The following is a 20014-nucleotide window of genomic DNA, read 5'->3' on the forward strand; positions in this document are numbered from 1 at the left end:
ATATTACATTGAAAGAATATAAAACATCAATTTTGTTTCATATAGTAAACGCGGCCAAATCATGCATTCCTTTGCGATGGAAATCACAGGTCCCCCCTACCATTGGTGATTGTTTAACCACTTTACCACTAGAGCATTTTGCTGTCTTACGTCTGGGCCACTTTTTGCGATTCGGAGCTGTGTGACTTTAACTGACAATTGTGCGGTCGTACGACGCCATACCCAAACAAAATTTACGTCCTTTTTTTCCCACAAACAGAGCTTTCTTTTGGTGGTATTTGATCACCTGTGCGATTTTTACTTTTGCGCTATAAACAAAAAAAGAGCGTAAATTTTGAAAAAACAACAATATTTTTCACATTTTTTTATATGAAATTCCCCCCAAATTTTTGGCCAATTTGTTTTCTGCTACCTATGTTTGGTAAAAAAAAAATCACAATAAGCGTATTTTGATTGGTTTGCGCAAAAGTTATTGCGTTTACTAACAAAGGGAAATATTTCTGTCATTTTTGGTGTTTTTTTTTTAACGCGTAATGGCGGCGATCTGCGATTTTTTTTGCGGGACTGCGACATTGCGGTGGACAGATCGGACCCTTGACTCCTTGACTGACATTTTTGACACTTTTGGGGGTACCAGTGACATTACTGCAGTAATCAGTGCTATATATATATGCACTGTTACTGTAAAAATGACACTGGCAGGGAAGGGGTTAATTTTATTGGAGAGGGAGGGGTTAATGTATGCCTGGTGCTTACTGACGTGTGGGGGGGAGGTGACTGTGTGACACAAGGACAGATCCAGGGTTCAGCTATGCTGAACCCTGCAATCTGACCCTGCCTGTCACTTCAGAGATCCGCCCGCTTGTGTTTACACAAGCAGGCGGATCTCCACACTAGATCCCCGACGATCGGGGAAGAGCAGAGGCGATCGCCGCTGCTCCTCCCCTGGCCCGACTCCCGCTGTGACTGAAAACAGCGGGAGCGAGCCTCCGGCGGCGCGCGAGCGCCGCCCACAAGGGGAGTGTCTGACGACGTAGTACTACGTCGTCAGACGATAACGAGCCACTTTGCCGCAGTAGTACTATGGTACTCAGCAGTAAAGTGGTTAAGTAAAGTGGAAGATACCAATAAAATGGAGGATTTGCGACTTTCACGGGAGCAAAAAAAAGATGGGTATGATAAGACATGGGGATCATGGAATCTTTTAATTTCGTCTAAAAAGGGGCGAAATATGCTTTTTTCAGTAGAGATAAGGAATGGTCAAATTTAAAATTTAGGATTAAAATTTGGATAAGATAAGAGAATAGTATATGCCTTCAATTTCTCCTCCCCTTCTTCCCTCCTCTTTTTTTTTTTCTTCCTTCTTTTGTCTTTTTCTCTTTTCCTTTTTCTTTTTTCTTTTTATATAGAAAAGGGAAGACTGGGTTAGTAACTTTATCAGTACAGGTGTTCCTATCTTATCTCTTTTTAGCGGTTAGCATTTGTAAATGTTCCCTATGGCAGTGCCCAGCTAACTGTCCCTTTCACCAGAAGCTTGCATACTTTCCCTGAAATAGGGCAGAAAAAAATTATAACATTTGGCTCCCATAGACTTCAATGGGGTTTGGACCATATGCTTGGAGTTTTCAAATTTTTCGCTAAATTTAGGGAGCGTCCAATAAACTGAACTTTGCTTGGTTTGCTCTTTCCTACTGTAGAGTCTCTTTACAATCCTTAGAGCTAAACTCTTTTAATACAGAATAACTTTTCAGGTTCATTAACACAGATACAGGTATATGAAGATCGTTTACGCACCTAGCATAAATTTCACAGTGCTTTTCAGTGGCTGGGGAACTGCATGTGCCGCATACAGTCTGCCATAAAAGTCAATGACTGTACGTGGCCATACTCTTGAAACGCTAATGCTTCTGTGCATAATCACATGGCCTATTTTCTGAAACTGCATTGGTAAATGCTGATACAAAGGAACATTAGCATTTACAAGAGTCTGGTTGGGTCCACCAATTCATTTGTAAGGCAGGCTGTACGTGGGTGGCATGTGCAGCTCGCTGGTTGTGGGAAAGCCTCAGAAAATTTACACTAGGTGCATAAAATAGCTAAATACAATATAGGGTATAGGGGTTTTTAGGGTTTATATGTTGTAGGTTTCTTTACTTGTTTTTTATCCTGAGGAAGACGAGCTTGTGCCGCGTTAAAGCATTGAATAAAACCGTCATTGTGCGTTTACCTTTCAAGACCCGTGAGTGCCGCTCTCTTTTTTGGTTTATATGCACTGCAGTCACTGGGCCCATTTTTCATCCCTGATTTGTGTGTGGTGGAAGCCATTGGATATTGTACTATATATATATATATATATATATATATATATATATATATATATATATATGGTGTAGCACTTGTAAAATAAATATAACTATTATCAATCTCTTTATGTTAAATCCAATATTAATTTATCATGTGAACAAATGTTTATATTAAATAATATTATCAAAACCATCCAGTCTCGGTTGTATAATTCATAAGTATGATAATCTCTTAACAATGCTTAATTTCACTCCATAAATCACCCGCGTGCTTGAAATAATGTGTGACCTCCACCAGTTGTGCTCTTACCTGGTTAAGATGACCATACAATTTATGTGGGGTCAATGAAGGCTATTGTCCTTTAATATGAACTTACTGTATGTATGTATGTATATCTTGCTTCCAATATGGCAACTTCTCTTTTTGAAGGACTCCAATAAGCAACCACCTCCAGAAAATACATGCACTGTGCCTATGAAAGCATTTTCAATTCCTCACCTCCCGGTCTGCAGTAACCATGTTAAAAGACGAAACTATATAGTACTTTATCTTTTTACAATTCCAATGTATAATATTGCACTCACATTTCCAACAATTCTAGCTTACAATATCGCACTCACATAATACAGGTGCTACTTCACACTGTTACACAATAAGCATATAGCCACAATCACTGATTAAACTCCCACTGCAGTTCCATGTATTGTATATGTATAGAAAGATTCCCCCAGCCATTTTGCTGGAGGTGGGCCTGCAGGGTTACCGCTAGCAACAACAGCACATTTAAGCATGTTCTCCAAGTGTGAGCACTGAGACAGTCCAGCATCTTTGGGTTTTGTATTTATTTAGGAACTTGGATGGGAGAAGGGAATGAGTGGGATACTCCTCTGGCTTCTGGCTCAACTATTCACAATTAGTGTTGAGCGAACACGGACTGTATTATTCGTGTTCGTACCGAATAAATGGATTTTTGTTACCCGAACACGGACCCGAAAACTTTACTGTATGTTCGGGTTTAAAATCCATGTTCGGTCATTTTATTTCCGGGTTTGTATGTAATGGCGCGCTTTTAATGGCGGGCTTTCAACAGCCAATCAACAAGCGTTTAACTGGTGTGCCTTAAGCCATCCCAGCCATGCCTACTATTTTTTTTTTTTTTAAAGCCCGTGGCGTGTGAAACACACTCAAAAGACTCCACCCGGTGCATAAAAAAGTGCACACACGCAAACGTGAGAACACAAAAAGTGAACAGGGTGCGCGAAACGAATGGTCTTCCCTCCGAAGAGGTAGGACCCTAACCTCGATCCCCCGGGGCGCAAGACTCCTGACAGGATATAAGGTACTTATGGTCTGTCTGGCCGAAACCAGACTGAACCCGTTCTCCAGGGGGACTGCCGAAACAGCCCACCCCAAGTACTAGGTGGGGCTCCCCTGAAGAGAGACCCCATGAGAGAGGGCGAACTAAGCCTAAAGGCCATATCCACCCCCTCCCAAGACTCAAGGCTGGGCCCGAGGACCCACACCCTCCAAGTCGTGCAAATAAAGAAAAAAAAGGTGATAGTGCAGTGTACAAACTACAAAGAAAAAGAGACAAACAAACAAAGAAGTGGGGGAAAGGGAAGTGGGGAAAGTGCTATGGTGCCATGTGAGGAACCAAGGCAGGCCTTCCAGCCCGAATAAAAAATTCCTCTGGTGCAAGCCAAAAGGTCTGTCCCAAGAGGCAGGTGTGGAAAAAGGTGTGCATGGTGCAGTGACCAAGGTGCCGAAAAACTCAAGGCAAGCTGCCCCTCACAAGTGAGAATTAAGGCACCCCTGGGCTGCCACCCCAGGGGCACTTACACCACGGGCTTTTTTCAATCTCAGCCCCCGGCCAGACTGAGTGTAGCCTATCCCCACCAGCAGACATCAGAACCTGGATAGCTTAGAGAGAGCTTACCTACCACTGGGGACAGGCCTTTTGCAAGGCCAGATCAAAACCCAGGAGAGAAAGCCCTCCCCTCGCCATCCTGTTCCTCAGCCCATTACATCCAGGAGCAGTTCCACCGGCCACCCAGTCAGACCGGCTTTCCTGCTCCCTTCAAACTGGTTAGGACAGTTCAACCCATTCGAATCAGAAGGCGGCGGTCCCCACATGCTTTCCCAGATTACCTACTCCCCATACCTCAATACTTAGAGCGCTCCGGGTTTCGGTCATACTGGTACTAGCTGAGGTCCATACCAACTGATAAGAACAGATACTACACTTGATCTTAGCCAAAAGGCCGAGAAGCGATATTCCCATCCCATAATGTATCAGTAGCTGTGATTGGCCATCTGAAGCATGTGACCATGTTTTTATAAGTTCGAGAGCCCCAACGCGCCGCGTCATTGTGCTGTAGATTAGGGAGAGAGCACACATCATACGTGCTGGCTGCTGATTAGGGACAGACAGTGAAAAATTGTATTGTGTCCGAAAAGAATGCAGGGTCAGGTCGGAGTGCAGGCAGGGCGAGTTATTAGGGCATTTTAGGGCGAGGCTGGAAGATAGGCAGGGTCAGTGTTCTACATCGATTTTGCTGTGTGTGGGGTGGTGCAGTGAACACAATCTTTTTGCCCGCTGAGGAGGAGGGAGAAAAAAAATCTATTTTTATCAGTCAGTTGTGTGCAGCGTTTTTGCTTCAGTGCTGACTGTGATAAGACACTGCTGTGTTCACATGTGCTATTATTGACTGATTTTAAATTTTATACACTTTTTTCTATTCCACTATTCAATATACACCCTTTTGGGTTAAAAAAAATTAAATTGTGGCATAGTCTGTACTAATCTATTTAAAAATTACAAACTTAAAGGGGAATTTTCTTTTTTTTTTCCCTTCTTAGCCTGCAGCAGAGCTGACTGACATAAGACACTGCTGTGTTCACATGTGCTAGTGATTTTCAATATTATACACTTTTTTCTATTCCACTATTCAATATACACCCTTTTGGGTTAAAAAAATTAAATTGTGGCATAGTCTGTACTAATCTATTTAAAAATTACAAACTTAAAGGGGAATTTTCTTTCTTTTTTCCCTTCAAAGCCTGCAGCAGAGCTGACTGACATAAGACACTGCTGTGTTCACATGTGCTAGTGATTTTCAATTTTATACACTTTTTTCTATTCCACTATTCAATCTACACCCTTTGGGGTAAAAATAATTAAATTGCGGGATAGTCTGTATCGGTACGTGTGAGATACACCTTTCCAATTTTTGGGGCGCATCTTATACTGCCGAGGATTGCAGGGTGCTTCAGTTTGCCTCCTGCCTGTTCCGAACTCCTCCTACTCCTCATCCTGCCTTTAGGGTACAAAAAATAGTAATCAGGGCCTAGTCTGGGTCTGTACGTGTGAGATAGATACACCTTTTGATATCATAATTTCTATTCCGCTATTCAATCTACACCCTTGAGGTAAAAAGAATTAAATTGCGGCATAGTCAGTATCGGTACGTGTGAGATACACCTTTCCAATTTTTGGGGCTCATCTTACACCGCCGAGGATTGCAGGGTGCTTCAGTTTGCCTCCTGCCTGTTCCGAACTCCTCCTACTCCTCATCCTGCCTTTAGGGTACAAAAAATAGTAATCAGGGCCTAGTCTGGGTCTGTACGTGTGAGATAGATACACCTTTTGATATCATATTTTCTATTCCGCTATTCAATCTACACCCTTGGGGTAAAAAGAATTAAATTGCGGCATAGTCTGTATCGGTACGTGTGAGATACACCTTTCCAAATTTTGGTGCTCATCTTACACCGCCGAGGATTGCAGGGTGCTTCAGTTTGCCTCCTGCCTGTTCCGAACTCCTCCTACTCCTCATCCTGCCTTTAAGGGGAACAAAAAATAGTAATCAGGGCCTAGTCTGGGTCTGTACGTGTGAGATAGATACACCTTTTGATATCATATTTTCTATTCCGCTATTCAATCTACACCCTTGGGGTAAAAAGAATTAAATTGCGGCATAATCTTTATCGGTACGTGTGAGATACACCTTTCCAATTTTTGGGGCTCATCTTACACCGCCGAGGATTGCAGGGTGCTTCAGTTTGCCTCCTGCCTGTTTCAAACTCCTCCTACTCCTCATCCTGCCTTTAGGGTACAAAAAATAGTAATCAGGGCCTAGTCTGGGTCTGTACGTGTGAGATAGATACACCTTTTGATATCATATTTTCTATTCTGCTATTCAATCTACACCCTTGGGGTAAAAATAATTAAATTGCGGTATAATCTGTATCGGTACGTGTGAGATACACCTTTCCAATTTTTGGGGCTCATCTTACACCGCCGAGGATTGCAGGGTGCTTCAGTTTGCCTCCTGCCTGTTCCGAACTCCTTCTACTCCTCATCCTGCCTTTAGGGTACAAAAAATAGTAATCAGGGCCTAGTCTGGGTCTGTACATGTGAGATAGATACACCTTTTGATATCATATTTTCTATTCCGCTATTCAATCTACACCCTTGGGGTAAAAATAATTAAATTGCGGCATAGTCTGTATCGGTACGTGTGAGATACACCTTTCCAATTTTTGGGGCGCATCTTATACTGCCGAGGATTGCAGGGTGCTTCAGTTTGCCTCCTGCCTGTTCCGAACTCCTCCTACTCCTCATCCTGCCTTTAGGGTACAAAAAATAGTAATCAGGGCCTAGTCTGGGTCTGTACGTGTGAGATAGATACACCTTTTGATATCATAATTTCTATTCCGCTATTCAATCTACACCCTTGAGGTAAAAAGAATTAAATTGCGGCATAGTCAGTATCGGTACGTGTGAGATACACCTTTCCAATTTTTGGGGCTCATCTTACACCGCCGAGGATTGCAGGGTGCTTCAGTTTGCCTCCTGCCTGTTCCGAACTCCTCCTACTCCTCATCCTGCCTTTAGGGTACAAAAAATAGTAATCAGGGCCTAGTCTGGGTCTGTACGTGTGAGATAGATACACCTTTTGATATCATATTTTCTATTCCGCTATTCAATCTACACCCTTGGGGTAAAAAGAATTAAATTGCGGCATAGTCTGTATCGGTACGTGTGAGATACACCTTTCCAAATTTTGGGGCTCATCTTACACCGCCGAGGATTGCAGGGTGCTTCAGTTTGCCTCCTGCCTGTTCCGAACTCCTCCTACTCCTCATCCTGCCTTTAAGGGGAACAAAAAATAGTAATCAGGGCCTAGTCTGGGTCTGTACGTGTGAGATAGATACACCTTTTGATATCATATTTTCTATTCCGCTATTCAATCTACACCCTTGGGGTAAAAAGAATTAAATTGCGGCATAATCTTTATCGGTACGTGTGAGATACACCTTTCCAATTTTTGGGGCTCATCTTACACCGCCGAGGATTGCAGGGTGCTTCAGTTTGCCTCCTGCCTGTTTCAAACTCCTCCTACTCCTCATCCTGCCTTTAGGGTACAAAAAATAGTAATCAGGGCCTAGTCTGGGTCTGTACGTGTGAGATAGATACACCTTTTGATATCATATTTTCTATTCTGCTATTCAATCTACACCCTTGGGGTAAAAATAATTAAATTGCGGTATAATCTGTATCGGTACGTGTGAGATACACCTTTCCAATTTTTGGGGCTCATCTTACACCGCCGAGGATTGCAGGGTGCTTCAGTTTGCCTCCTGCCTGTTCCGAACTCCTTCTACTCCTCATCCTGCCTTTAGGGTACAAAAAATAGTAATCAGGGCCTAGTCTGGGTCTGTACATGTGAGATAGATACACCTTTTGATATCATATTTTCTATTCCGCTATTCAATCTACACCCTTGGGGTAAAAAGAATTAAATTGCGGCATAGTCTGTATCGGTATGTGTGAGATACACCTTTCCAATTTTTGGGGCTCATCTTACACCGCCGAGGATTGCAGGGTGCTTCAGTTTGCCTCCTGCCTGTTCTGAACTCCTCCTAATCCTCATCCTGCCTTTAGGGTACAAAAAATAGTAATCAGGGCCTAGTCTGGGTCTGTACGTGTGAGATAGATACACCTTTTGATATCATATTTTCTATTCCGCTATTTAATCTACACCCTTGGGGTAAAAATAATTAAATTGCGGCATAGTCTGTATCGGTACGTGTGAGATACACCTTTCCAATTTTTGGGGCTCATCTTCCACTGCCGAGGATTGCAGGGTGGTTCAGTTTGCCTCCTGTTCCTCCTCCTACTCCTCATCCTCATCCTGCTTTTAGGGTACAAAAAATTGTAATCGGGGCCTAGTCTGTGTTTGTACGTGTGAGATACACCGTTTTATAAATTTTTTCTATTCCGCTATTCAATCTACACCGTTTGGGGTAAAAAGAATTAAATTGCGGCATAGTCTGTATCGATACGTGTGAGATACACCTTCCAATCTTTTGGGGCGCATCTTCCACCGCCGAGGATTGCAGGGTGCTTCAGTTTGCCTTCTGTTCCGAACTCCTCCTACTCATCATCCTCATCCTGCCTTTAGGGTACAAAAAATTGTAAATCGGGGCCTAGTCTGTGTTTGTACGTGTGAGATACACCGTTTTATAAATTTTTTTCTATTCCGCTATTCAATATACACCCTGTTTGAGTGTAAAAAATTAAATTACGGCATAGACTGTATTGGTACATGTGAGATACACCTTTTTAAATTTGTTTGGCGCATCTCCTTCCACCGCCAAGGATTGCAGGGCGCTTCAGTTTGCCTCCTGTTCCGAACTCCTCCTACTCCTCTTCCTCATCCTCATCCTGCCTTTAGGGTACAAAAAATTGTAATCGGGGCCTAGTCTGTGATTGTACGTGTGAGATACACCGTTTTATATCCTTTTTTCTATTCCGCTATTCAATATACACCCTTTTGGGGTGAAAAAAATTTAATTTGCGTCATACTTTGCATATTTGACTGTGAGATACACCCGTTGTATTTGTATACTGTTTTTCTATTCCGCTATTTAATAAACACCCTTTTGGGGTAAAAAAAATTAAATTGCGGCATAGTTTGCATATTTGACTGTGAGATACACCCGTGCGATACTGTTGTTGTTTTGTTCCGCTATTCAATAAACACCTTTCTAGGGCAAGATCATAAATTACAGAAATATGAGGAGACCGTCAAATAGGGGTCGTGGCCTGGGTCGTGGTGCTGCTGGTAGAGCTGAGGACGTGTTAGATCTGTGCCAGCTACACGCACAAGTGAAACACCTTCCTCAAGTGTGAGTAGGCGACAGAACCTGCAGCAGTATTTGGTAGGGCATCATGCGCCTCTACAAGTGTTGAGGCCAGAACAAGTAGAGGCGATAGTAGATTGGTTTGCTGCTGACAGTGCCTCCAGTTCCTTCACATTGTCTCCCACCCAGTCTACTGCAGAAAGGTCAGAGTTGGCACCTGCAGCCGATGTCCAACCATCTTTCACCTCACCCCCTTGCAAATCAGGCAAGCAGTCTGAGCCCCAAGTCATGCAGCAGTCTCTTCTTCTTTTTGATGACTCTGTCATCAGGGTTTCCCAGGGCCATCCACCTAGCCCTGCCCCAGAAGTGGAAGAGATTGAGTGCAGCGATGCTCAACCACTTATTTCTCAAGATGAGTACATGGAAGGACCATCGCAGCACGTCTCCGATGATGACGAAACGCAGGTGCCAACTGCTGCGGCACTCAGAATTGTGGAGACCGACAAGGAGGGCAGGGGTGAAGACTGGGTGGAAGATGATGTGGAGGACTATGAGGTCCTCGACCCCACATGGAATGAAGGTCATGCAGGTGACCTGAGTAGTTTGGAGGAAGAGGCGGTGGTCGCACAGAGCCACCAGCACAGAAGAAGAGGGAGCAGGGTGCAGAAGTGGAGCGGCCGTGCCCTAGACACTACGCCTGCTACTGCCCAACGCAGCAAGGGACCAAGCACACCAAAGCCAGCTCAAAGGAGTTCTCTAGCGTGGAAGTTCTTCAGAAAATGTGCTGATGACAGGACACGAGTGGTTTGCACCCTGTGCAATCAGAGCCTGAAGCGAGGCATAAACCTTTTCAACCTGAGCACAACCTGCATGATCAGGCATCTAAGTGCAAAGCACGAGCTGCAGTGGAGTAGACACCTTCAAAACCAAGAAAGGTCTTTGGCTGCTCCTGCTTCCTCTTCTGCTGCAGTCTTGGCCTCTCCATCCACCTCTGTTGTGATACCGGCACCTGCCACCCCGCAAACAGAGGATCTGTCAGCAACACCACCACCTGGGTCACCAACCATCTCCACAATGTCCCGTGGAAGCGTTCAGCTTTCCATCTCCCAAACACTTGAGAGGAAGAGGAAGTACCCCCCTACCCACCCGCGATCCCTGGCCCTGAATGCCAGCATTTCAAAATTATTGGCCTTTGAAATGCTGTCATTCCGTCTGGTGGAGACGCACAGTTTTAAAAGCCTTATGTCGGTGGCTGTCCCACAGTACATCGTGCCCAGCCGCCACTACTTTTCCAGGCAAGCCATCCCTTCCCTGCACAACCAAGTGGGGGAAAAAATCAGGTGTGCACTGCGCAACGCCATCTGTGGCAAGGTCCACCTAACTACCGGTACGTGGACCAGTAAGCACGGTCAGGGGCGTTATATCTCCCTGACGGCACACTGGGTAAATGCAGTGGCGGATGGGCCTGAAGCGGATAGCAATTTGGCGCATGTCCTTCCACCACCGAGGATTGCAGGGCGCTTCAGTTTGCCTCCTGTTCCTAACTCCTCCTACTCCGCTTCCTCATCCTCTACCGCCTTATCATCCGGTCAGCGTAACACCTTCACCACCAACTTCAGCACAGCCAGGGGTAAACGACAGCAGGCAGTTTTAAAACTTGCCTGTTTGGGGGAAAAACCACACACCGCGCAGGAGTTGTGGAGGAGCATGGAACAGCAGACAAATGAGTGGTTGCTGCCAGCGAGCCTCAAGCCCGGCCTGGTGGTGTGCGATAACGGGCGAAATCTCATAGCAGCTCTGGGCCTAGCCGGTTTGACGCACATCCCTTGCCTGGCGCATGTGCTGAATTTGGTGGTGCAGAGGTTCCTTAAAAATTACCCCGATATATCAGAGCTGCTGGAGAAAGTGCGGGCCGTCTGTGCGCCATTTCGGCGTTCTCACCCTGCTGTCAGCGCTGCAGCATAACTTCGGCCTTCCCGCTCACCGCCTCATATGTGACGTGCCCACAAGGTGGAACTCCACCTTGCACATGCTGGAAAAACTGTGCGAGCAGCAGCAGGCCATAGTGGAGTTTCAGCTGCAGCGCGCACGCGTGAGTCGCTCTGCGGAACAGCACCACTTCACCACCAATAACTTGGCCTCCATGCGAGACCTGTGTGCCTTGTTGCGCTGTTTTGAGTACTCCACCAACATGGCCAGTGCCGATGACGCCATTGTCAGCTTAACTATCCCACTTCTATGCCTCCTTCAAAAAACGATTCGGGCAATGATGGAAGAGGATGTGGCACAGGATGAGGAGGAGGAGGAGGATGAGGAGGATGAAGAGGTAACATTTCCAAGGCTTTCAGGGAAGTCATTCGTAAGTGGCTCCGAGGGTGGGTTCCTGCACCCACAAACGCCGGGGACACAATTGTCCAGCAGGGGCACAGTTCTGGAGGATGAGGAGGAGGAGATGGAACCATGTTCACAGCAGGGTGGCACTCAGGCCAGCTCATGGCCATCACTGGTGCATGGCTGGGAGGATACAGAGGACACAGACGATACACCTCCCACAGAGGACAGCCTTTCGTTGCCTCTTGGCAGCCTGGCACACATGAGCGATTACATGCTGCAGTGTCTCCACAACGACCGCCGAGTTGCCCACATTCTAACTTGTGCTGATTACTGGGTGGCCATGCTGCTGGATCCCCGTTACAAGGACAATGTACCGTCCTTAATTCACTCACTGGAGCGCGATCGCAAGATGCGCGAGTACAAGCGCACGCTGGTAGACGCGATGCTGCTGGCATTCCCACCTGACAGCGGGGCCACAGTGGAAGCACAAGGCCAAGACAGAGGAGGAGGAGGAGGAAGAGGTCGCCAACGCAACCAGGGCACCGCCAGCACCTCAGAAGGCAGGGTTAGCATGGCCGAAATGTGGAAAAGCTTTGTCAGCATGCCACAACAAACAGCAGCACCATCAGCTAATATAGAACGTCTTAGCAGGAGGCAGCATTTCACCAACATGGTGGAGCAGTATGTGTGCACACGCCTACATGTAGTGAATGACGGGTCTGCCCCCTTCAACTTCTGGGTCTCCAAATTGTGCACATGGCCTGAGCTTGCCCTTTACGCCTTGGAGATGCTGGCGTGCCCTGCAGCCAGTGTATTATCTGAACGTGTATTTAGCGCGGCTGGGGGCGTTATCACAGACAAGCGCAGCCGCCTGTCCAGAGACAATGTGGACAAGCTCACGTTCATTAAAATGAACCAGGCATGGATCCCACAGGACTTTTCCGTACCTTGTGCAGAATAGAGATGGATACCGACCTTACCCAGCCATTGTTCTATTTTTGATCTTTCTCACTCTTTTGGAGTGTACCCTCATTTAAAATGACTGAAAAAAAGCAGTGTTGGCTACCTCATCCTCCTCCACCGCCGCTTCCACCTACACCGCCCATAGGTGTGCGCAGCCTATTGCATTAGGGTGTGCACCCCAAAGTTTAAATACACATGCATGTGTTTGCCTACATGTATATGGCCCCGGTACATTACTCTCCCTGCTGGCAAAGTGAAATAGAAGTGTGTGGCACTCCTCTTATGGCAGAGCAGGTCCGAGGGAGATCTTTCCCATCTCCTCACTGGCAAACAGAGCGATAATGCTAATGTGCCCTAGGTGATTAGGGTGTTCCCAGGCACACCCGACACACCCTGTGCGCACGCCTATGACACCGCCACATCCACCACCACCTCAACCTCCCTCCTACTCCATATGGGCCTCGTCTTTCACAGATGAAGAACATTGTTTTATTTTTCTGTTTTTTTTTTCGCTGTTTTAAGTTATTTCCCTATCCACATTTGTTTGCAGAGCACTTGCCATGCTCTTAACTACGTTTTGCTGCCATTTGCAGCACTCTAGCCCTTTCCATTGGTGTTTTAGAGCCATGTTAGTGCCTGAAAGTTCGGGTCCCTATTGACTTCAATGGGGTTCGTGTCCGGGTAAAGTTTGGAAAAAGTCCGGGACACGGACCCGGACTTTTTTTTCAAGTTCGGCCGAACCCGCCGAACACGGACATCCAGGTGTCCGCTCAACTCTATTCACAATGTAATGGGACAACTGAGAAAATTGCCTCTTGGCGCTGACTTGATGCCGGCTGAATGCTGGTCAGCTTGTTAACGCTGACTTGCTGTCTGTTAACACTTACCTGACTTTGACACTCCCCGGTGACACAAAGTCCTTTGTACTGCTCCCTTTAGCCCTCCTGGCTGAGGTAGCTACTTGTAAACACTGCTGCAACTGTTAACTCTTCAGGGCCCACACTGGCACCCTTTTTGCAGATTTCTCTTCAGGGCTTAGACTGTGGCACCCCCTTTCTAAGCCTCCTCTACTGGCTAGCTGGCTCCTGGAACCCTCTGACCTTCCGGAGTGGTCCTCTATCCTAGGCAGACCCCTGGGCAGTTTACAGTACTCACGACACTGCTTTCTGGAAATGTCTGCCCCAACAACTCCACATGGTCCACAGCACACTGGATCCCTTTCTGCAGCTCAGCTCAACCTGCTGTCTTCTAGGCCGACCACCCAGGACACCTTCCTGCCACTCACAGGAGGAGAGACAGCCGTCACCCTCCTCCTGGGACTCTGCTTTCCGCCAAAGATGCTCTGTCATGTGCTCCCCTCAGACTTATACCCCATTCCAGGATGCATTGCGGCATATTCTGCCCTCTGGGATAGATACAAGCCCTGGTGTGCTATTGGTCAGGTTTCCTCCACTGTCCAATGAGAGCCCTCATTGGACACAGTGGGGAGACTCCCCAAGCTCAGCAGTCACACCTGAAAGCACATGACAGCCTAGCTGAACAGTTAGGCCCATCTGATAAGCAAACAAGGTACCCCTTTATAGTTTGCCTAGAACCTACCTGGGAGGGTGCTAGATATACTCTTTTTGCTGTGTAGCGCTGTGATGTCATCCAGCCTTTCCCTACGTGTTTCATCACAGGGTCAGGTGAGCCCTCATAGAGTGAAAGTACAAGACAATCATATGGTCACACAGTCTCCATAACACTGTTTGGTGTTGTAAGCCATGTGCTGGTACTGGACAAGCCAAATCAAACCTTTTTTTTTTATAATGTATTGTGATATTCCTCTATCTTAAATATTATTTTAAAACGGAGTTGTAGCTGTACATTTCAGCTACAGCTGTCATAAACTCTTATATATTATTTTAGAAAGGAATCATCTAATGATTTAATTATGAAAACACCCAATATGTGCAGTTCTATTTAATTGCTTTACTTTTGTAAACGTGGTACTATTAACGAAGTTTCCGATTAATGTTTTGCATGTCAAACCAAGTTCACTGAAACATTGCAAAAGGATAAAAAAACAGAAACACAAATCTGTCAGATCTGCAGCTGGTCCTTGTACTGCTTGTTTGTTTTGAAATTTTTTTGTAATGAAAAGCACTTTTGGCCTAAAATAAGAGTGTTCTAAAACAAAAATAATTATAATCTCTATCATTTTCCCTTTCCAAAAAGTATTAAAGCTTAAAGCGGAGTTCCACCCTGGCAATACTTTTTTTTAATAAAAATACCCCCGGGACAGTCAGGGATAGTACATTCCGCAATGGCTAACCTCTGATCTGTCCCGGGTTGCACTTACCTTTTAGGACAAATACTTACCTTGCGCGCACCCCGGAACTGACGTCGGGGCCGGTGCAGGTGCAATGATTCCTGGGAGCGATGACGTTCAGCTCCCAGGAATCATTGCAAAGCCAGGAAGCGACGACGGGCCGTGGCCGCCGAGTGGAGGAAGAAGGAAGTAAGGTAAGTATATTTTTTTTTATACGAGGTAAGTAAAAAAAAAAAATGCGATTATCCATTTGTTTTTCAGGTGACCCGGAGCGAGAAGATGGAGGTAAGTATAAATTTAGGGTGGAACTCCACTTTAAATAAACCCTCAGTAATTAAACACATCATTTTCAATCTTCGAGCTTCTATAATGTGTCTATAGTTAGATAAATAGGAAATAAAGTGCTTCTTCCATCCATGCTACAGAATATAAGACCCAAACTCTTTAGATGGGCTGGGAGGTATGGCTGCAACAAGAAAGAAGAAACACGGCGCCTGGTATGATCCGATATATAGGGGGGATGGCTGTGCTTGAACCTCAGCAGCTCCTTTTGTTGACTCCTGGGGTAAGAGTCTGTTCAGTATAGCAACAGAAAGAGATGGGAGCGCTTCTGGTTAAGGCTTACTCCATAAAGTCACAAATAAATTATTGTAGTGACAATACGATGGAGGTGAGGATATCACAAGTGAAGCTCCACTCCAGGATAATTATAAGATAATCCAGTTTATTGAGGCCTCAATAAACTCACTAAACTGGACAGTAGGAAACGTGGACCCTGTAGTTTGAGTTGTCACCACTACCTAGAAGAGCAGGATCTACATGTATTAAGGGATTACAGCAATAATAAATAAGGCAGCAAACTTAAATGAACAATGGTGGAATGAACCATTTGGTGTAACTTTTCAAGTAAAAACATCTTGTTACTAGACATAAAAGTACATAAGGGGAAACTCCAGTTTCATGAGGAAGAAAAAAAAATAGCAAATAAAGAAAAAACAACATAGCGTATACAATTGCGACACAAATCATATTGTAATTGAATGTTATTAAAAATCACCTTTCCTTTTCAATCTGCAGCTGTTGTATTTTCTGAAATTGCAATACAATATGGCTACCTGGAGTTGTTCTGTACACAGAATGTGTACTGACCACTCCCCAGAAACATAATTTCCTGCTTGTGTGATTGGCTCACCAATTTTCCCAGAAGTCTGCTTACGATATAAGTCAGATTTCTGGCATCCCCTGCAATAAAATTCATTTTTTGTGAGGTACTCCCAATAGGAACTCGTCTAAAGGCATACAGGCCCAGCAGCTTTCCTCATTAGAGCCCTGCAGCTGCCGCAGCTGATAGGTAATTATGAAACCACTCCCATTTGACCCACTCAGCACAGAGGCACAGAGGAACAAGCAGTGATTTCAGTATAAAGATATAGTGAAATAGCACTCATATGTGAATATCAAAAAATGTCAAAAAATATCCCCTTTCATGAAATAAAATAAATTATGTGTATAAATAGAATCAGTGTCCTATAATACCAAATAGGTAAATCAATAATAACACAATATGATAAAGTGATTTATGCACAATTGAATAAATAAAATAATTAATATATACTGTAAAATAATGCAATAATAACAGTCCTTGTGCAAACTGCAAACACTAACTGTGTGTGCTAATAAAGTGATAGTGCTCCAAAACGATGATAGTAATCATCAAATAAAGTCCAAAAAGTGCAAATTCATGCTCTGTAAACAGGTGACTTTGGTGGGTGCCTGAAGCGTGAGTATCCTCCACCTTATACGCTACCCACTTACCAGATGACCCCTTGGGGTCTCACATAGGTAAGTGGTCTTTAAGGGTCAGCTCTCAGGGGTCCCTCTATTAAGGATGGTACGCCAAGGGATGGTCTCCTAGGGTTGTCCTTAGAGGGGGGTCCGCTGTGTCCCTCAGTGGAGAGTGCGGTGGGGGCTGTATTGGAAATTCCTCAATTCACCACTCTTAAACTCGGGGATAAGGTGTCAGCATATAGATGGAAAGAGTAGCGGGGAGGCTCTGATTTCTTCAGAATAACAAAAGGTAGGAATCTGCAATAATGTTTGTTAAAATCCTTGCAATGTGCATAAATCACCCAGAGGGGAATGTTTTTTCTCAACAAAAGTGGAGTTACGCTTTAAAGCAGAACTTCACCCACAAGGGGAAATTCTGCTCTTCTAAAAAAAGGGTCCTGCGCGACTTTGGTCTAAATGCGATGCAAATTCAGCCATACAATCTGTATAGCTGAATTCTTATCGCACAGACATTGCATGTGATTTGCATAGCATCACGAATCACAAGCGATGTCTGACATCACATCACTACAGTGTGAACCGGCACTAAATATCGGATTTCTTGGCCGATTGGCAGCTGAGGGTTGGTAGTTGCTACTCATCGACTCTTTCCCTTAGTACAGGGAGCCACAAGGATATGTGATCCCCAGCAACATGTTGGCACAAGCACAAAATCTCCCAGGAATACGCAGATATGCAGCAGAGCTCTGCCAGGTCCCAGATACCTGATGGAAAATTGTGGCACATCTGCGAATTCACAGGATCTTTTAAGATGGCGGCACAGAAGAGAAGCAGCATGAGGGGTATTTCAGCAACCTAGTCGTGTTGTATTCAACTTAGCGTTCATCCAAATTACACCCTTTACTGGAATCTGTAGGCTACCTGCAGTTAAAGAGGAGTTCCGGCCTCGGGGGTGAATTTTAGATAAAAATACCCCGGGACAGTCAGGGCTAGTACATTCCATAATGGATAGCCTCTGAACTGTCCTGGGTCGCACTTACCTTTTAGAAGAAATACTTACCTTTAAAATTTCTTCTCCAGCGTTGCCATCTCAGGTGTGGGCAGAATGCCCTGCACCGGCCCCGCTCCTCACTTCTGGTGCAGGCGCGACATCCCTGCACAGCTTCTGGGCATGCCCAGAAGCTGTTTAGCAGGGAATGCCGCGCCTGCACCGGAAGTGACGAGCGGTGCCGGTGCAGGCGCATTGACTCCTGGGAGCGATGACGTTCAGCTCCCAGGAGTCATCGCAAGCCGGAAGAGACGGCGCAGCCACGGCCGCAGGGGGAGGAAGTGGAAGGAAGGTGAGTATATTGTCTTCAATATCAAGGTAAGTGAAAAAAAAAAAACGGGAGCATCCATTTCTTTTTCAGGTGACCCTCAGCAAGCGGATGGCCCAAAATAGATTTTTTCAATTTTGGGGCCGGAACTCTTTAATATCATTACTCAGGATTTTCATTTTTTTGCCAATCAGCAGATAATGTGTACATGTTATTATTTTGCCGCAAGTAGTGACCGCAAATTCATTTGAACATGCCTAGGAAAAATATAGATCTATGCTCAGACAAAATTATCAAAAAAAAAAAACAAATGAACAAAAAAATGGCCAAACACCTGTTTTTTCTACCCATGTTTTTTTGTATGTGATCCGATTCTGGTGCGGAACAAAAAAAGGGTCCTGCACCACTTCGGTCTGAATGCGATGCAAATTCAGCCATACAATCTGTATGGCTGAACTTGCACTGCAAAGACATCGCATGTGATTTACATAGCAGTGAGATACGAATCACATGCAATGTCTTCCATCGCACCAGTGTGAATCCGCCCTTAGTTCCAAAAAAATATGAAAGCCACTGGATTGGCATGTCAGCCAGGTAAATGGTATTCTCATATGGAGAAATCATCAGTGACATGTTCCATTATCTCTAAAGCAGAACTCCACGTACAGCTTAAGCAATCAAACATTTAAATGCCCTCTCCCACCCGTATCTTATGAAGAATATAATACAAATAGAGTATTGATTATCCTAAAGTATCTTGCTCTATTCTACCGTCATACAGATTCTGGTGTTCTGATCCTTTTCTCTCCAGTGCCAGAATTTCGGAAGACCCTCTCTGTCATCTTGTACAATACAAGACTAGCAGGGACCACTGGCCCTGCATTATACTTTATGACACCAATAGAGAGGGGCAGCAACAAGACTGGTAAGATGAGTAGCGTCAGGTTGAGCCAATAAGAAGGAAGACTCTGGAGTAAGGTAACTGTATGTAATACCCTGTTTTATGTTATCCTCTAGTAAAATTGGCATATTTTTTCTTTTTCTGCTGGAGGAAATGGGTATTTTTTACTTTAGGCAGGTGTTAGGCTTAGGGTAAAAAGTTATCCTGTGGTATAATCATTTTTTAACAAGAAAAAAAAACACTACACACCGAAATCTATTTTCAGTAAACAGTTAGGCAATAGCCGAACTTGCTTAACACTCAATTGCTCTATGCAATATAAAATCTTAGGACTGAAAAAATAAATTATCAGTCAAGTGTTTAAACATGGGAGAACATGAGTAAGATAAATTATGAATAAACCAAAGTACAGGCAGTTCCAGTCTTTTGTAAGAGTTATATTCAATGTGCCTTTATGTAAGCTAACATTAGTGATTGCATTTCATTGAAGAAAGCATTTACTTAGTTACGCAAGGTAAGATAAACTTTGCACATTTGTGGCACAGTTCTAACTCTGTGTGAATTACTCACAACAAAGAACTTAGTGTGCCAGCGGACCACAAATGAAAGAGAAATCACAAGTACTGGAAACATCTACATTTTGCTTGTCCAACAAAATGACATACTGTATTATTATATTATCTTAAAAATATGTGGGGTGGTGCAGCGGGGTGCAAGCACTCAAAGCCCAGTTGAGAGAACAGAACTTGTAATAATGTAGAATGCAATCATTCACAACCACCGGGCAGGAAGGCGCCCAAATGGGAACACTCACAGAATGTAACAGTAGTTTGAAGCAGAGCAGGTCTCAGATGTGTCGACAGTGTCTGTCTTGAGGGGTGGAATGCAGCTTGGTTAGTTTGCACCCAAATGGGGAAGTTTCCATGAAGGATGAAGTGTCCCTATCCT

The sequence above is a fragment of the Pelophylax lessonae genome (genome assembly GCF_965119305.1).
Source record: "Pelophylax lessonae genome assembly, chromosome: 3".
In the NCBI taxonomy this organism is placed as follows: Eukaryota; Metazoa; Chordata; class Amphibia; order Anura; family Ranidae; genus Pelophylax; species Pelophylax lessonae.